This window comes from Coregonus clupeaformis, unplaced genomic scaffold, assembly GCF_020615455.1.
Source record: "Coregonus clupeaformis isolate EN_2021a unplaced genomic scaffold, ASM2061545v1 scaf0922, whole genome shotgun sequence".
In the NCBI taxonomy this organism is placed as follows: Eukaryota; Metazoa; Chordata; class Actinopteri; order Salmoniformes; family Salmonidae; genus Coregonus; species Coregonus clupeaformis.
Window position 1 is genome coordinate 66,614 of NW_025534376.1, and position 14,921 is coordinate 81,534.

The 14,921-nt window shown below is 43.8% G+C and overlaps 1 pseudogene; it reads left to right on the plus strand.

The window, feature by feature from the left end:
* LOC123485980 overlaps positions 1–14,921 on the plus strand; it is a 31,389-nt pseudogene continuing 16,468 nt past the window's right edge.

Sequence of the window (14,921 nt, forward strand, 5' to 3'; positions counted from 1 at the left end):
TGCGTTGTATTGGTCGTAGTCTGACAAAGAGAAATAGCAGACAGAGAAAGAAGGAATCAAAAGAGAATTTCACATTTAGTAGAGCTATATCATGACTATTTTGAACAAAAAAATACATTTGGGATAGTCTTTCACGTCGCCGTCAGCCAGCAAGGACTATCGACAATTACTTCCGTGTTTATGGGGGCGAAGTTGTCAAAGAAACGTCCGTGCGTTTCTTTCGGCCTGAAATCGGGAATTTTGTTCATTTCGTCCGATTTGAATGTTGGTCGGTCTGAGACTGGGAGCCGCCATGGCTGGTGCTGTCGGATCCTTTAGTCTCAATATAAGAATATGAGGATTAGCTATTGGACCTGATATTGTTTTTTTTGGAGAATCATTAAACGTAAGCAGACTTGTCGTTCATGCCAGTGTAGGTAGCCTATTCCAGTTTACGGCTGTGTTTTTTATGTACTGGCAACTTTGAGAGGCCCAATTCATGAGACACCTGGCTCAGGCCGTTATTTTATAGAATGCCTTTATAACGTTAGCCTAGGTAAGTGAAAAGAACATACAAAATAAAATAAATGACAGATTCTTGCTGAATGTGGCTGGACGACAGCTCGAGACCTGACACAGCTGACCAGTTCGAAATTGGTTTGCTAGCTAGCTGGCTGGCTAGCTCGTGCTAGAACGATATAGGAAGAAGCAGACCTCTATCGTGGAATTAGCTACCAATTTTCTTTTCAAATTTATTTTTAAAAAGCATTCTACAGAGGACAGTCAAAGACTAATAGAACTGGGAAAAGTACGATTCGACTGAAGACGAAGCAGGGATATCTTGGATTGGAATATGTCGGGTCGGCCCAGAACCACCTCCTTTGCAGAGAGCTGCAAGGCACTGCCGCAGCCCTCAGCATTTGGCAGTATGAAAGTCAGCAGTAAGTATGACCATAGAGCTAAACGCTAGCTTACAAAACATTTTCTGACATTTTCTATGTGCTTTTCTGTCATAATACTCTGCTGCTGTTATTATGATACAAGGGTAAATATTTATCTGAGTGGACTAGGCCTAGCCTAACTCATTAAAATGCACATTTAATACTGAAATGCCAAATGGGTCCATACATAGAATAACCCCATATTTTCAGACAGTACTCTCCCATTCACTGTCCAAGTCTTTTGCTTAGTTAACCGTTGTCACCAAGACCCAACCAGTGCACTTAGAGCCACTGTCTGGTATTTTACATTATGTTATTAGCATATGTCTGGGATTATTGAGAAACGTGATCATACAAAATGTAAATGGGTGGTAAGATACCATTGGAGCTTTCCAAATGATCACTGATGATTATTATTATCAACCAGTAACTTTGCTTGTAGTGCTCCATGTGTAAGCTACTCAAAATGCCTCTGGTGATCACTGCATTTAAGCCATCCCTACTAGACTCTAGAGATTTGACCATCTATGGACCCCTCGGTTTTTGGGACCACTGAAATAATGGATTGGTGAAAGAGCTGATAGGGCATGGATAGAGGAACACTGTCATGTCCGCTCCTCTCATATCCCAGCATGCAGCTCCACGGGTGTGTTGATCGAGCACTCTCGGGTATCGAGCAGGGGTAGGTCAGACATGGCTGGTTAGATGAAGCCTCAGGGCTGCAGAATGTATCCAGATCAGTGGACTTAAAGAGCAGGTCGGTTTTGCTAGACTGTTGGGTCAGTTGTGACCCACGGTGTCTGACCATTGGTCTTTGACAAAGGGTTTGTCAAAGTGGGATAAAAACCTAAAACGCTGCTTAACTTTTCCATAGGATTCCATTGTAGCTCCATGTCATTATACTCAAATCTAATGCCAATATGAGATTGCTTAGTTCATCAAAAGAATAACTGGCACATAGGAGCATCAGCCTTTTACTAAATTATCTCTATATTGGATGCTTTGGCTTCATAGGTCTACTTCTAATAAAGCTTCAACATCTGGTAAATTAGGGAAGTTCAGTCTACTACTGTTGGAGCTTCACACAGCCAGCCAGCCAGGTCACACAGCTCATCAGCACTTTGTTCAGCTCAATAATTGACGAGTTGCTCAGCGGATGGAGTGCTGCTGGCCAATGCTCTGCCGTGCAGCATCAGCGAACCCCAGGCAATGGGGGCAGCACCGGGACTTTCTGATTGGTCCGCAGAATCTGGTGTCTGCCTACGTTTCTGAAGGTATCCATGGTTGGTCATATGACTCCACACAGTCAGTCCTCCTGACCTACTAGTGTTTTTTAAAATGTCTGTCTACTGAAAAGCCTGGTCAACCCTTGGAGAGCGGATAACTGTCTAGTTTCAACACTTCGACTTAATGACATTAAAAATAGGCCAAAACCAAGTTACCATCTTTGGAGAGTCATCCTGTTTATGTGTGCACATAAGATGACAGTGGGCTATGCTCTTTTCTCACACATCAGTGTAGACTTACAGGGCTTGACATGAACTTTTTAGCCACATTTTGGAGAAGTAGGACTTTTATTTTATTTTTTACTTGTCCTAAAGCTCAAAGTACTTGTCCACTTTACAAAATAAAATACATTACTATCTTTTTTTACCATAGAGAATCAGACAAAAAAGTAGGCTACACTCTGCCTATTTGCTTTTTTTTGTGCATATTCAAGCCTGTCTCAAAATGCAACACTGCCTCTTTAAGGCTCTCCTGGAGGATGGTTGGCCACCCTTGGTAGCCTATAAAATATTGCAACATTACAATTACAACCAAATACTTATGTCTTGAAATTAAGGGACAGTTCAAAACAGACTGTGGGACAGTTCTGGGATGACGGATCCAAAATTCATACAACCACTGCACAGCAATGAGGCTGATGCAGCAGGTCAGACCGTTTAGCTTAAAATGTTGATAAATATTTATTTATTCATTTATACGTTCAAAATGCGCACCTGGCTGTAGGCCAGGTTCCAAAATACAATAAGCGGAAAAACACTGTCTCAAAAGCATACCGCATGCACGAGTGGTTTCATGTGACAGAGATAAATATCCTTTAGAAATTAAGAAAGAGGGGAGATCTAAAGATGCATCAACTAGCATGGGTTACTAATATGACTTGGATCATACCTTTTGGCTGCTGGACAATAAAATAAAATAGATTTGAAAACCAATAGAACATGAGATAAATGGTGGTTTCAATGGCATATTAAGTGTTTATAAAATAATTCCCTCAACATTTCTGTGGTTGTATTTTGGCTAAGCTAGGCTACTTTGTCACAAGGTAAGATATGCTTCATAAAATGACATAAAACGTTCAGGTGTTAAACAATTACGTTTATGGTTAAATAGTTTCAAAATGCTGACCGCCCCGCTCAGATTCAAGGTGAATGATGTGCGGTGTGCAACAGGCACTGTCCTTCACTCTCCGGTCTTGTGACCATTTGATCTGAACCAACCGTGCCTCGAGTATGTCGACAGAGTCAAGCCTTTAGACATTAATGTTAATTATCCTTCATTATATTTGTCAAACATGACTGGTATTTAACCTATATTTATGTAATTAAAAGTCTCATTAAACTTTGACCACATTTTCTGGCGCTTTCCTCATATCAGCATCGGTTTGGACATGAGACTGTAGCCGATATGCATATCACCTACACTTTGACATGTAGGCTTTTGTAATATGAAAAATAGATTTGAATATTATTCTGATCTGAGTAATTGTGTGATATTGTGATTTTTGTGCGATTTATAGTTTTTTTTACTTGTCCATTCGGACAACTTAAATCTATATTCTTCTTGTCCACTAATTTGTTTTACTTGTCCCGGACAATAGGACAAGCGTTAATGTCGAGCCCAGACTTAGCTAGGTCTTGGTGTTTGCTTGCTTGCTTGCTGATGTACAAATTAAGTAACCTGGACAAAGATGTTGGGAAATAGCTCACCATAAGATGACCTTTTTAGCCCTCATTTGTATTCGGAGAAGGCTTTGCCCCCAGTGGTGTATTACATAATCTATTGTGTACTAGCCACTGCAGAAAAGGAAACATGGACTAAGGAGGAAATGGAAATAGGGATCTGGAGAAGAAAGTGTCAGATGTAATGTCCAGCTGGGAAGAGGAGGAGAAGGATGATGTGAAGGCTGAGTATGTGAGAATGGACGAATGACTGGGTGATATGGGGGTGGGTGAGGTGGCGGCATTGATCAGAAGACTGTTAATTAGACACATTCTCCATCATTTCCAAGGCAAGGGAAACGTTCAGTAGGCACCAAACGGTTGAAAACGGAGTAAACCCTAATCTTGGCGGCAGGTAGCCTAGCGGTTAAGAGCGTTGGGCCAGTAGCCATTCTGCCCTTGTGCAAGGCAGTTAACCCCGAACAACAACTGCTCCCCGGGCGCCGTGGACGTCGGTTAAGGCAGCCCCCCGCACCTCTCTGATTCAGAGGGGTTGGGTTAAATGCAGAAGACACATTTTGGGTTGAATGCATTCAGTTGTGCAACTGACTAGGTTTACCCTTCCCTAAAGCTGGAGGAACTTCCTGGACCTGTCCAATTAGAAATGCAAATTTTCATTTGTTTGCTATGGTGTGTCCTACTGAACATAACCATGGTAATGAAGGTCTGTTAACATGCCTTGGGCTGTGTTTACACAGGCAGCACAATTCTGATCTTTTTTTCACTCATTTGTCTTTTGACCAATCAGATCAGCTCTGAAAAAGAGCTGTGAAAAGACCTGATGTGATTGGTCAAAAGACCAATTAGTGTAAAAAAGATCAGAATTGGGCTGCCTGTGTAAACGCAGCCTTGGTGATGCAGTTAAAACAGTTGATAAAGAACCCTAATTGACTTGGGAGTCTACTGAAGGGAAATGTAAGTTTAAAGTCCTCATCTCCTCGGATCATATGAGAAGACCAAAGTCCACCACATTTTCAAAAATAGCCTTTTTTATGGTTTGTTCAAGTCATCGTATATTATTTACGCCCAGATGTTATCATCAAAAAGCTCTTAATTTGTCTCATTCTTCCATGTGGTCTTGGCTATGCTAACAGCATAACGCAGTGTGAGATACTCATAAAGAAGAGACGTGCCGTTATGTAATTCCATTTCAGCTGCCCTTGATCTACTCTTACATGCTGACCACACCGCTCGCATAACAAAATACATGTACACATAAATGTTATTCAATCATTTCATCCAAACTGCTTGCGTTCGTAAACAAGCGTCTGTGTAGCCAGGCGCTAAAATAGAACTTGGTTATATTTTTACGCTTGATGCGCTGCAAATCCCGCCTCTCCCATCTCCTCATTGGTTTTTAGGACCATATACCCACGTGGGTGATTGAAAGCTGAACTGAGGTCCACACTCCAGTCGAGTTGGTGGTGGTAATGCACCTTAAAGTTGGTTGCCAATCGCCATATAAAGTCAGAAGAAGAAGACTGAAGGAGGAGAGATTACTAGAAACTAACTAGGTATACCCTTTTATCTGTGGATTAATTGTCGGAGTAGAGGACCTTGTGCATTTCAGGTAAAATAACAATCCAATGTTTATATCCCAGGACAAATTAGCTAGCAACAGCAAGCTAGCTAGCTAAATGGCCATGAATGTTTCATGCATTTCGAGCCTGCCCCAAATTAATACAGGTGGTTTTGATATTTCAACCTGCGCGTCCTGATCGCGTCTGGTGTGGTTGGACAAAATCAACATGCGGGACGCCACGGGTGTGCCCGGTCTAGTCAGCATGTTAGTAACTCTAAGGGGAGAAAATTGGAGCCAGACATGAGATCTCAGCAAATCCTTCAAGACTGTCGCTAGCTGTCTGGCTCGTTGAATTGGCCTTTTTTTTTCGCACTGACTTACTCTCCTTTGAATGAAAAGTAGGTTTCACGTTCGCCGTTTATTCTCAGCAGGCTTACTACGGCCTGACTGTCACGGGGTCGTGCGTCTCCTCTGGTGTCCTGTATCCTTCCTGTTGCCGAGCTACTGCTGCTCCGGCGTCAGGGCTTCTCCCGTGGCCTTTGGGATTAACCCAGCTGGGAACCGCAAATATATCGGGGTCCTTATTGGCGGAATATACACATTACACTAGGGGTGTAACGATCCATCTACTACATCGATGTATCGATTTATATTCCTATGATCCAACTACATCGATCTGTGCTCGGCGAGTTGGCCTTTTGGACAACATATATCGATCTAACATCGTTTTAAAATGTAATAAATCGATTGTATCGATACTAGGAAATAACCCATTGGATTTAAGCACGTCAGACTTTATATGGATGTTTTTTCTTAGCACTTTTAATGATAAAGGCTTTAAACATTACTCGATTCAGTCTGCCTATCCGTGACGTCATCGCGCCAGCAGCAGCGCAAAGGCGCCAAGACAACAAAACATAGCATGGCGGACGACAGAGGAGAAGCCGACGAGCGAGAAATTATCAAGCCACCATTGCGGTCCTTACAAGAAACAGGAATCTAGGAAACTTCACCTGCACTGTCCAGTATCCAGGTATTTATTTCAGTCACACTGGTTGAATTTTTTGGCTAAAAGGTTACTGAATCGATTTCAAGTCACTGAATCGTTTCGGATCGTATCGTTCGAAATGAACCAATATCGTCCCTTGAATCGTATCGACAACCACGAATCGTGATACAAATCGAATCGTTGTTAAAACGAATCGTTACACCCCTACATTACACAATGTCAAAGAAAAGGGTTTTGGAATTTTGGGGGGAGCAGTTACTGCATTACATCCCACAGGTGTTAAGCCCTTGGTCTCAGTTTATGGGGTATATCTCTGTTTATTTCAAGGGATTGGCCTCACCTACAGGGCAGTAGTCTGGGCTGAATGTGTGTATGTAGCAACAGTGAAGCATCCTCCCCTTATAACACTATACTTAGTGGTACGGGTGCTCTTTCCCTCCCCGTTGTGCTAAACCGCACCTTATCAGAGGGAATCACCTGCTGACTCACCGTGGCAGAAGCACCATGGCAACCTACAAACCAAGCAGCATTAGGGTACATCCTCACCTGGGTATGGTTTGTGTTGGAGAAGGATGCCAATGTGTTGATACATTCTCGTATAAAAAAGCTGAAATTCATAATTTCTATGAATTTCTGTCTGATAGCTTATGAGTATTGCTCATCAACATTCTGAATGAGGGCAAGAAAAGGCTGGTTCCACCCATCTCTCACCGGTAAACTGAAAAAGCTTAGAAAATTGGATGATAATAGCAATACCCTCTGGTTAAAAAAAGGTGGCTCTGTATGAAGAAGGTTGTTCACAGCCTAGCTCGTGTGTGTCAGAGATAGGGTGGGTGGGAAATGTGCCTGTGCTGTCACAGGCTCTGCACTGACTCGTCACATAGCAAAGTGCTGAGCAGGTATCAGGCTCCTCGTCACTGCTCACCTGGCTGTCCAAGGAACAGCCCTTGATCCAGAGGCCCTAATCAAACACATGCTGGAGGGCAACGTTAAACACTCACACACCCACGCCTACAGTAGTATCACCAACTTGTTTCAGTTCTCTTCACACACACCAGCTTCTGGCAGTATTGGGCTAAGACACAAAAACACAAGCCATACCTTTACAGGATTGCTCAAGCAAATCAAACAGTCATTGCATTCATCCTCTCGCCTCTTTGAAGTGACACATTTTCCAGTGGATGAGCTGTCGTGTGCGATGGAGCCCCCCCACCCCCCACTCTGGGCTTCACCTTCTCCCCAGTGCACTGCCCTGCTGTGTACCGAAGGTAGCCCCTTGTAATATAACAGCTAACTGTATAGTGCTCAGGCCCAGCTGTGGCCCTGCAGGCCTGCGCTCCAATCATAATTGCATCCCTCTGTCTGTCTGTGTGAACGCATTGGTCTCAGTCTGTCTGCTGAACGTGGCGGCTGGGAACGCGACCCCAGATCTGAAGAACTGGTATTAGCAGCAACATGATGCAGCTGCAAACCTAGAACAACTTGAGACTCGCTTGCTTAGTTACTCGCTCTGCATCCTGCCCCCTCTGAGGAGTTTCCAAAGCAGCTGGCCAAGAACAAAAAAAGTATTTAGCTTTTATCCCCTGCCCTTATAAAGATTCTTAAAACGCAATCTATACTGTAGTCAATGTGTGTGTGCAGGGTTGGGTAGGTTACTTTCTAAATGTAATGTTAGTTACTAGTTACATGTCCACAGTTGTAAACAGTAACGTAACTTTTGGATTACTCAAACTCGGTAATGTAATCTGATCACTGGTTACTTTTGGATTACTTTCCATCAGGCATTAGAAGAAGACAAAAAGGATCTATCAAACATATTTGTTGTGTCATCATAGTGGTCTCTGACTTGGGCCTTGTTTTAAAGCTGAATTGAATGTCATTGAGAAAACAAAGGTGCCATAATGTATTTTTCGCAAACATCCTTTCTGAATGTAAAAGTAATCCAAGAAGTAATCATCTAGTTTTTCAAAAGTGTCTGTAATCTGATTACAATATTTTTGCTGGTAACGTAACTGATTAGTTTGTTGTTTTGTAGTCAGATTACATGTAATAATTCACTCCCCAACCCTGTGTTTGTGTGAGGAGGAAGACCGTTTTGATTGCGAAGCATGTTTTCGAGAACTGAGTGACCACATGGCAGCTGTGTCTCTGAAACCAGATCTCTATCGTTTCCAACCGAAGAGCATCATGTGTTGTCTGCGTCCGCTTGTTTGCGCCGGCTGCAACTCTCTGTGAATGGTTCTCTGCTTGCATCCCTCCCTGCGTACATTTGATAATGTACATCTGGGTAGCGGTATCGACTCAGTGTTGATAATGTGCGCCTGGGTAGCGTATCGACTCAGTGTTGATAATGTGCGTCTGGTTAGCGTATCGACTCAGTGTTGATAATGTGCGTCTGGGTAGCGTATTGACTCAGTGTTGATAAGGGTAGCCAGTGTGATGGGATGATGATGATAGTGTGAGTCAGTGTACAGAAGGAAATGAAAGGCTTTGATGTAGTTGTTGACGTGGGCCGATCCTCTGGCCCCTGTAGGGAGGGGGAAATGGCTCACCACCAGCCAGGCTCTGGAATGTGGGAGGTAAATGTAGGTATCTGTGCTCCGAACTCAGTACTACCAGGAACACAGTACATGATTTCTGCAATCCAAGAGGTTTCGCATGACCTTTCCATTACACAACTCTGAAAAATGTCTAATTAAAAGTTATAAGATGCCAGGCTTTCACGTGTAGGTCACAGCAGAACGTTGGGCATTCCATGGAAAGTGTATCGGTGACATAACAATTTTTAGACATAGTAATATTATTATCTCAATATTAATCCCCATGATAATTCATGGGGGATAATATTAATCTGAAGTTATCAACATAATATGGCAAAATATATCCTGTGACACTGTTTGAGACAGTCCTGTAACGCTGACTGTCAGCCAGGCAGTATCTCAGTCTGTTCAGCAAGAGGTAATATTTTTCTCTGGACTTGAGGCAGTCTAAACTAAGCCTTTCCGATCTAAGCCTTAAGGGTGTCCCACAACAAGGGGTGTAAACCTGTTGACAGAGCAATAATACTAAACCCTTTGATCAGATATGGTACAAAGCTATATCTGGTCAATTATTTCCATGTGTTCTGTGGGGCTGACCACATCCTAGCCCTGACCTTAAATCATTCCTCATACTAGGGGTAATTTCCTCTAAGGAAATGGGAAGCTGTCTGTGTTAGGGGATGTCCCTTCTCCTGCTATTATAAGGCCAGTCAGTCAGTCCCCCGTAGGAATGAAGGGAGGGTTGGGCGGTCAGTAGGCCTTTGAACTAATGATCAGATCATGTGATCTGTAGGCTAGCCTAGTCTGACTGCTGGCTCTCAGCTGTCGCAGTGACATACTGCACAGTAGTCAGGTGGTGGTGACGACTGACTGGCTAAAGTGGATGGATAGACTCAGGGGCAGGTCCATAGAAATAGAATTACTCGAAGGGACAGAGACCCTTCAGACCAGGGCAATTTGACTGGAACACTTACGTGTACACTCAATATGACCATCGGCCAGGCCCACCCATCGCAGAACAGGACTTGAATAGGAATGTCTGTTCTAGTAATTGCATTTCTATGGTAGGAATCCAATTGGCCAGTCTGTCAGACCCAATCTCTTCATGCAGTGCTAAGCTGAGAGAGAGAGCAGCCAATGGATAGACGCTCCAGTGTGTGACTAGAGGATTATTGCACAGCTGCCCAGGGCGTGATGCAGCGGTCATTAAGGGCCTTTTGCTCTAATGTGCTTTGCCCTGTCTCCTTTCAGACCAAGGCATGGGTAGTTTTGGAGGATTTACCACAGGGAGAGGTGTTGCGGCCTACTCCCTGGTGTCGGGTTTCTCTTTTGACATTTTGAGGGTAAACAATAGTCATTGACTTTAGACACTGTCAAACGCATTAGGATAATGAAAAAGTTAATCAGATCTGTAATCTCTGATTGTCATGATCTCTAACTTCAGCGATCACCATCATAATCGGCATCGTCCTCATTACAATTCCATCCCCTGCAGTAGTAACATGGTGTCAGGCTTCCGGTTGGGTGTTTGCTCTCTTTGTGTGTGTGTGTGTTCAGAGGAGGAGGAGATGCCTAATTTGGCAGCACTCTGCTCCGTCCCACCCTGCTCCGTTAGGCTTTGGCAGCGCTGACATTTTGCTCCACTTCCTGCTACTCAGCAGAGAAAGGGAGGAAGTGTGTGTGACCTTAAGTGGTCCGACCCCAAGACCAAATTCCCATATATTCTACCGCATTACGAGCTCAGTGGCTTCATACTGTTCAGACAGGATTGACACATTGATAATGTGTATTTAACAGCTTGTTAAGACTCTAGTATTTCCTCTATCCCTTGACTTCTGACCCAGACGGTAGCAACGCTGGAGAGAGTGCAGAGTTCAGTGCTGGATCCCTCGACATAGCTGTGTTGGACCTGTTGTGAAATTCTGCTGCTGCACTGTCTCTTCCCTTGTCAGGCCTCTGCAGTAGCCAAGGCAGTAGTATCGGAGGTCAGGTGACCCTGTCACTGTTAGAGGGGCATTAGGACACTGTGTGTGTGTGTGCACACCGCAGAGTTATGTAAGTGCTGGTTGTAAAACAGATTGCAGGTTGCTAAGAGGTCAGTGCTGCACCAACGCTCCTACAAGGTATAATCCCTAGAATATAGGCCTAGAGCTAAATCTTTAAAGTATGGAGTGGCCATTTTTAAATTGAATGGAAAAAAGAATCCCCCTGTATTTAACAAACCACCAAGCCCACTTGCCTACGTTCCTTACAAGATCTGAGAAGATAAATTATCTCTAGTAAATTGGTGAGAGTGGTTATTAAGACTTGCATCTGGAATGCTTTAAAACATTTTGCCAAGGAATGCAATGAGGCTTTTCTTATTGGACATTTCCAGGTAGTCCCTCCTTGTTCCAGAGTGTTTTCTATTTATTCCGTTTGGTGTCTAATGGATACACAGGCCTAATATTTTCCAAACAAGTAATGGATTTTAAACTTCTCCGCGTGTCTTCCTTGGCGTAGAAAGGCTCATTGTTAAAAATGGATCTTCTCCATTTCTAATGTTGCTAATTCCTATGCAGGGGGACTGTGAAGTCACTCATGGACAGAGCTCCAGCTGTTCTTGTGAGATCTGGTTTTTCATTCATTATGTTTGAAGACCAAACTCCTTCAGCATATCATTCACTTTACGGAGTACTTCGCCACTGGTGTCTTTCATGCTCTTCATGCCAATTGGAATGTTGCATGACTACTGATGGGGCACGCTGGTGGAGTTTGCTAGCAGTTTTAGGCTATGTAATGTCGTTTTGGCTTGTCAATTTCCAGAAACAGCATTGTGGTAGACGTTGTCATGATGACGCACTTCTTGGAGCGTTAAACCACATTTTAGTTGGTAGAAGAGTAGTTTGTACTTTTGTGATTGACAGGTTAAGTCACTGCTATTGATAAAGCTTACAGCAATCTAGGATTGTTTGGTGCTCTTTGGGTTTGTGTTGAGGTCCACGACCAGGTGCCGGCCATAAACGGTAGGTTAGAAGGGCCCTTCAGATCTGCAAACAACGTGTGGTTAGGGCCAAGCGGGATGGGTAAAGAGCGATTTGGGACCGGCTGTTAGTGTTCGTCTTTGTCTTTTAAGCTACACCTCCAGTAGACTTTCATTTTCATGTTGTCAGAAGTTGCGAAGTGCAGGTGTTGAATTGGAGGTGTTATGTGTGGAAACGTTTGCTGCCTGCAGCGCTGCTTCAAAATAGGAACAGTACTAGAAAAGTGCTTAGCCGTTTCCAGTGCACCCTCCCACACGGTATCTGAGACTAAAACTACATCCTCATTTTCACCACAACCTTTACGCCTTTTATCCTTCTACTGTACTTTCAGGCTGTCGTCATTTGTGTCTGCCAGAGCTAGTTAACATGGGTAGCCCTGCTTCTTGGAAATTACTCATAGCTGAAAAGTGGGTTAGTACAGCTTCCTATTTCTGGCTTACAGGCTTTAGTCTGAGCCTACGTGTAGAGCTGCAGTGATGAGAGAGGATGAGAAATGTTACAGGAGCGTCTTGGTGTAAAGACTGTGTGGGTGAATGAGTTGTCCTATACTGCACCTCTTGTATGACATTGATTATTCTCTTGCTTTCTCTCCCTCTCTCTCAGGAGACAAAGATGGCAGTAAGGTGACCACGGTGGTAGCGACTCCAGGCCAGGGCCCCGACCGGCCGCAGGAAGTCAGCTATACAGACACTAAGGTCATCGGTAACGGCTCGTTCGGCGTGGTCTACCAGGCCAAGCTGTGTGACTCTGGGGAGCTAATAGCCATCAAGAAGGTTCTGCAGGACAAGAGGTTCAAGGTGAGGACCACTTCACTGCAGAGAAGACTACATCAGTTGTTATGTATTTTTATGACAGTTCTTGTTGCACCATGTGTTTTTGAGTAACAACAGTTCTTTGTCTTGGGGTCATTGAGTCGCGGTCAGTATGACGTCACTGAAACTAGATCCCTCGATGGAACAGTGTTTAGATTTTCTTCCCCAAAAAATGAAGAGCCTTCTCAGTGTTTTCTACAATGTGTCTTTGTTCCTTCTTTTATCCGTAGCTCATATGAGCTCACATTTAAATGGAGCAGTCTTTCTACTGTCTTTCGAACGAGTGGACTTTAGGAGGTTAGTCAGGTCACTTACCACTGTGAGACTGCTCTCATGGTGATCGCATAGCACTGCCTGCCGTACCACACTGATAGGCATTTGGGTAATCATCCTGGAAGTCGGCCTGAGCATGACACCCCTAGTCCCCAGTGATGTCATGTCTCGTGAAACACACCCCTCCCTGTTGGAGCTGAAACGGGCGGAGTCTCGTCCCTCCCTAGTCCAGCTTCAGCTCAAGCGTTGAGTTGATGAATAGTTCTTCATCTCTTCTATTGTCACACCCTAAAGGAGACTCAACCCATGGATTTCCTCAGTCATCTTGAATGGACTGCATGTAGCCTACAGTATGACTGACATAACTGTGTTAAACAAGTGCTGCATAGTGCCAGTGTTTGAAATAGCTTATAATGATGTCTATAATGTGTCTCTGTGGGTCATTTGCTTCCTGTTCAGATATCACTGACATGATTTGACCCCCATTCAGTTATGGCTGTCACTGTGTTACAATGTTCTATGATTGTTGTAGCTGCCCTAAATGAACCATGTGTGGGCTTCTAATTCAAAACAGTGATAGGGTGCCAAACTCAGTCTGCATATTCTCAGATTCTTATCTTGAACGTTTCATTAGCTGTGTGATAGACACCCAAGGTTGTGTTTTAGCTGTTTCCCAAACCTCTCCTCGAGTACCCTTTGCCATTCCCCTTGTTTGATCTATTCTAATACTAGCACACCTGATTTAACCCACCAGTTGACAAGTTGAACCAGGTGTGCTAGTACTGGATTAGATCTGATAAGTGGAGCTGCTAGGCTGGGGGGTACTCAAGGAGCGTTTTGGGAAACACTGATTGAGGGCTTTGGGGGAGAAGTCTGGATGCTCCATGTTACGGTCTCGCTCTCTCCCTCTGAACAGTCTTTTCTCTAATCCTGGATCAGTCAGCCCCTCTCAGATGAGCCTCAAAAGCCTTTTAAGACTAATTTAAGAGAGTGTGTCTGACTGGTCCAGAATCAGAGGAAAGTTTGTTCTGGGAGAAATACTGTCTGTAAGAGTGCAGCTAGCTCACAGCGGGAAGCTAGCTTCCCTAGCCTGTTTGACTTCTCTAATGCTCACTGGTTGTCAGATTTTCTCAATTTCGCTCTCTGTCTCTCTCTCTCTCTCTTTCCTTTTCTCTTCCCCCCCTCTCCCTCACGTCTCAGAACCGGGAGCTGCAGATCATGAGGAAACTGGACCACTGCAACATAGTGCGTTTACGCTACTTCTTCTATTCCAGTGGAGACAAGGTGGGTGGTCGCTGCTCATACGTCTGTCTGTCTCTGTGTGTTGTTGCAGATGATGGAGACTCACTATTCGCCAAGTTTTTGTTTGACACTGTTTATACCACTTATTCTTTCCATTGTGAAGATTTCCATATTAAGTTAAGCTGTTTAGGTTTATACTCTTTTATATAGTTGGGATTAGGGCTGACCCCATTTAGTCGACTGGCCGATTGTTTGTTCAATAGGCTGTTGGTCGACCGAGATTTCTTTAGTCGAGCAGTAGCAAAAAAATAATAATAATATCATCTGTCTGATTGGCGCTGAGTGGACTGATCCACTAAGCCGTTGCCTTATTGTCTAAGAGGAGAGAGGAAACCCCAACTTAATTAGGTCTATAATTAATAGCCTAACTGTTAAATGTGCCTGGCTTCATCAATATATCTATAGAAATAAGACAGATCCTGCTTTTGTTGCCAGTTTGAGTGTTTGTTTAATAGCCTACTGATTCCGTACTCACGCAACAACATGTCAGGTAAACAATTTCACAAATTCGGCTG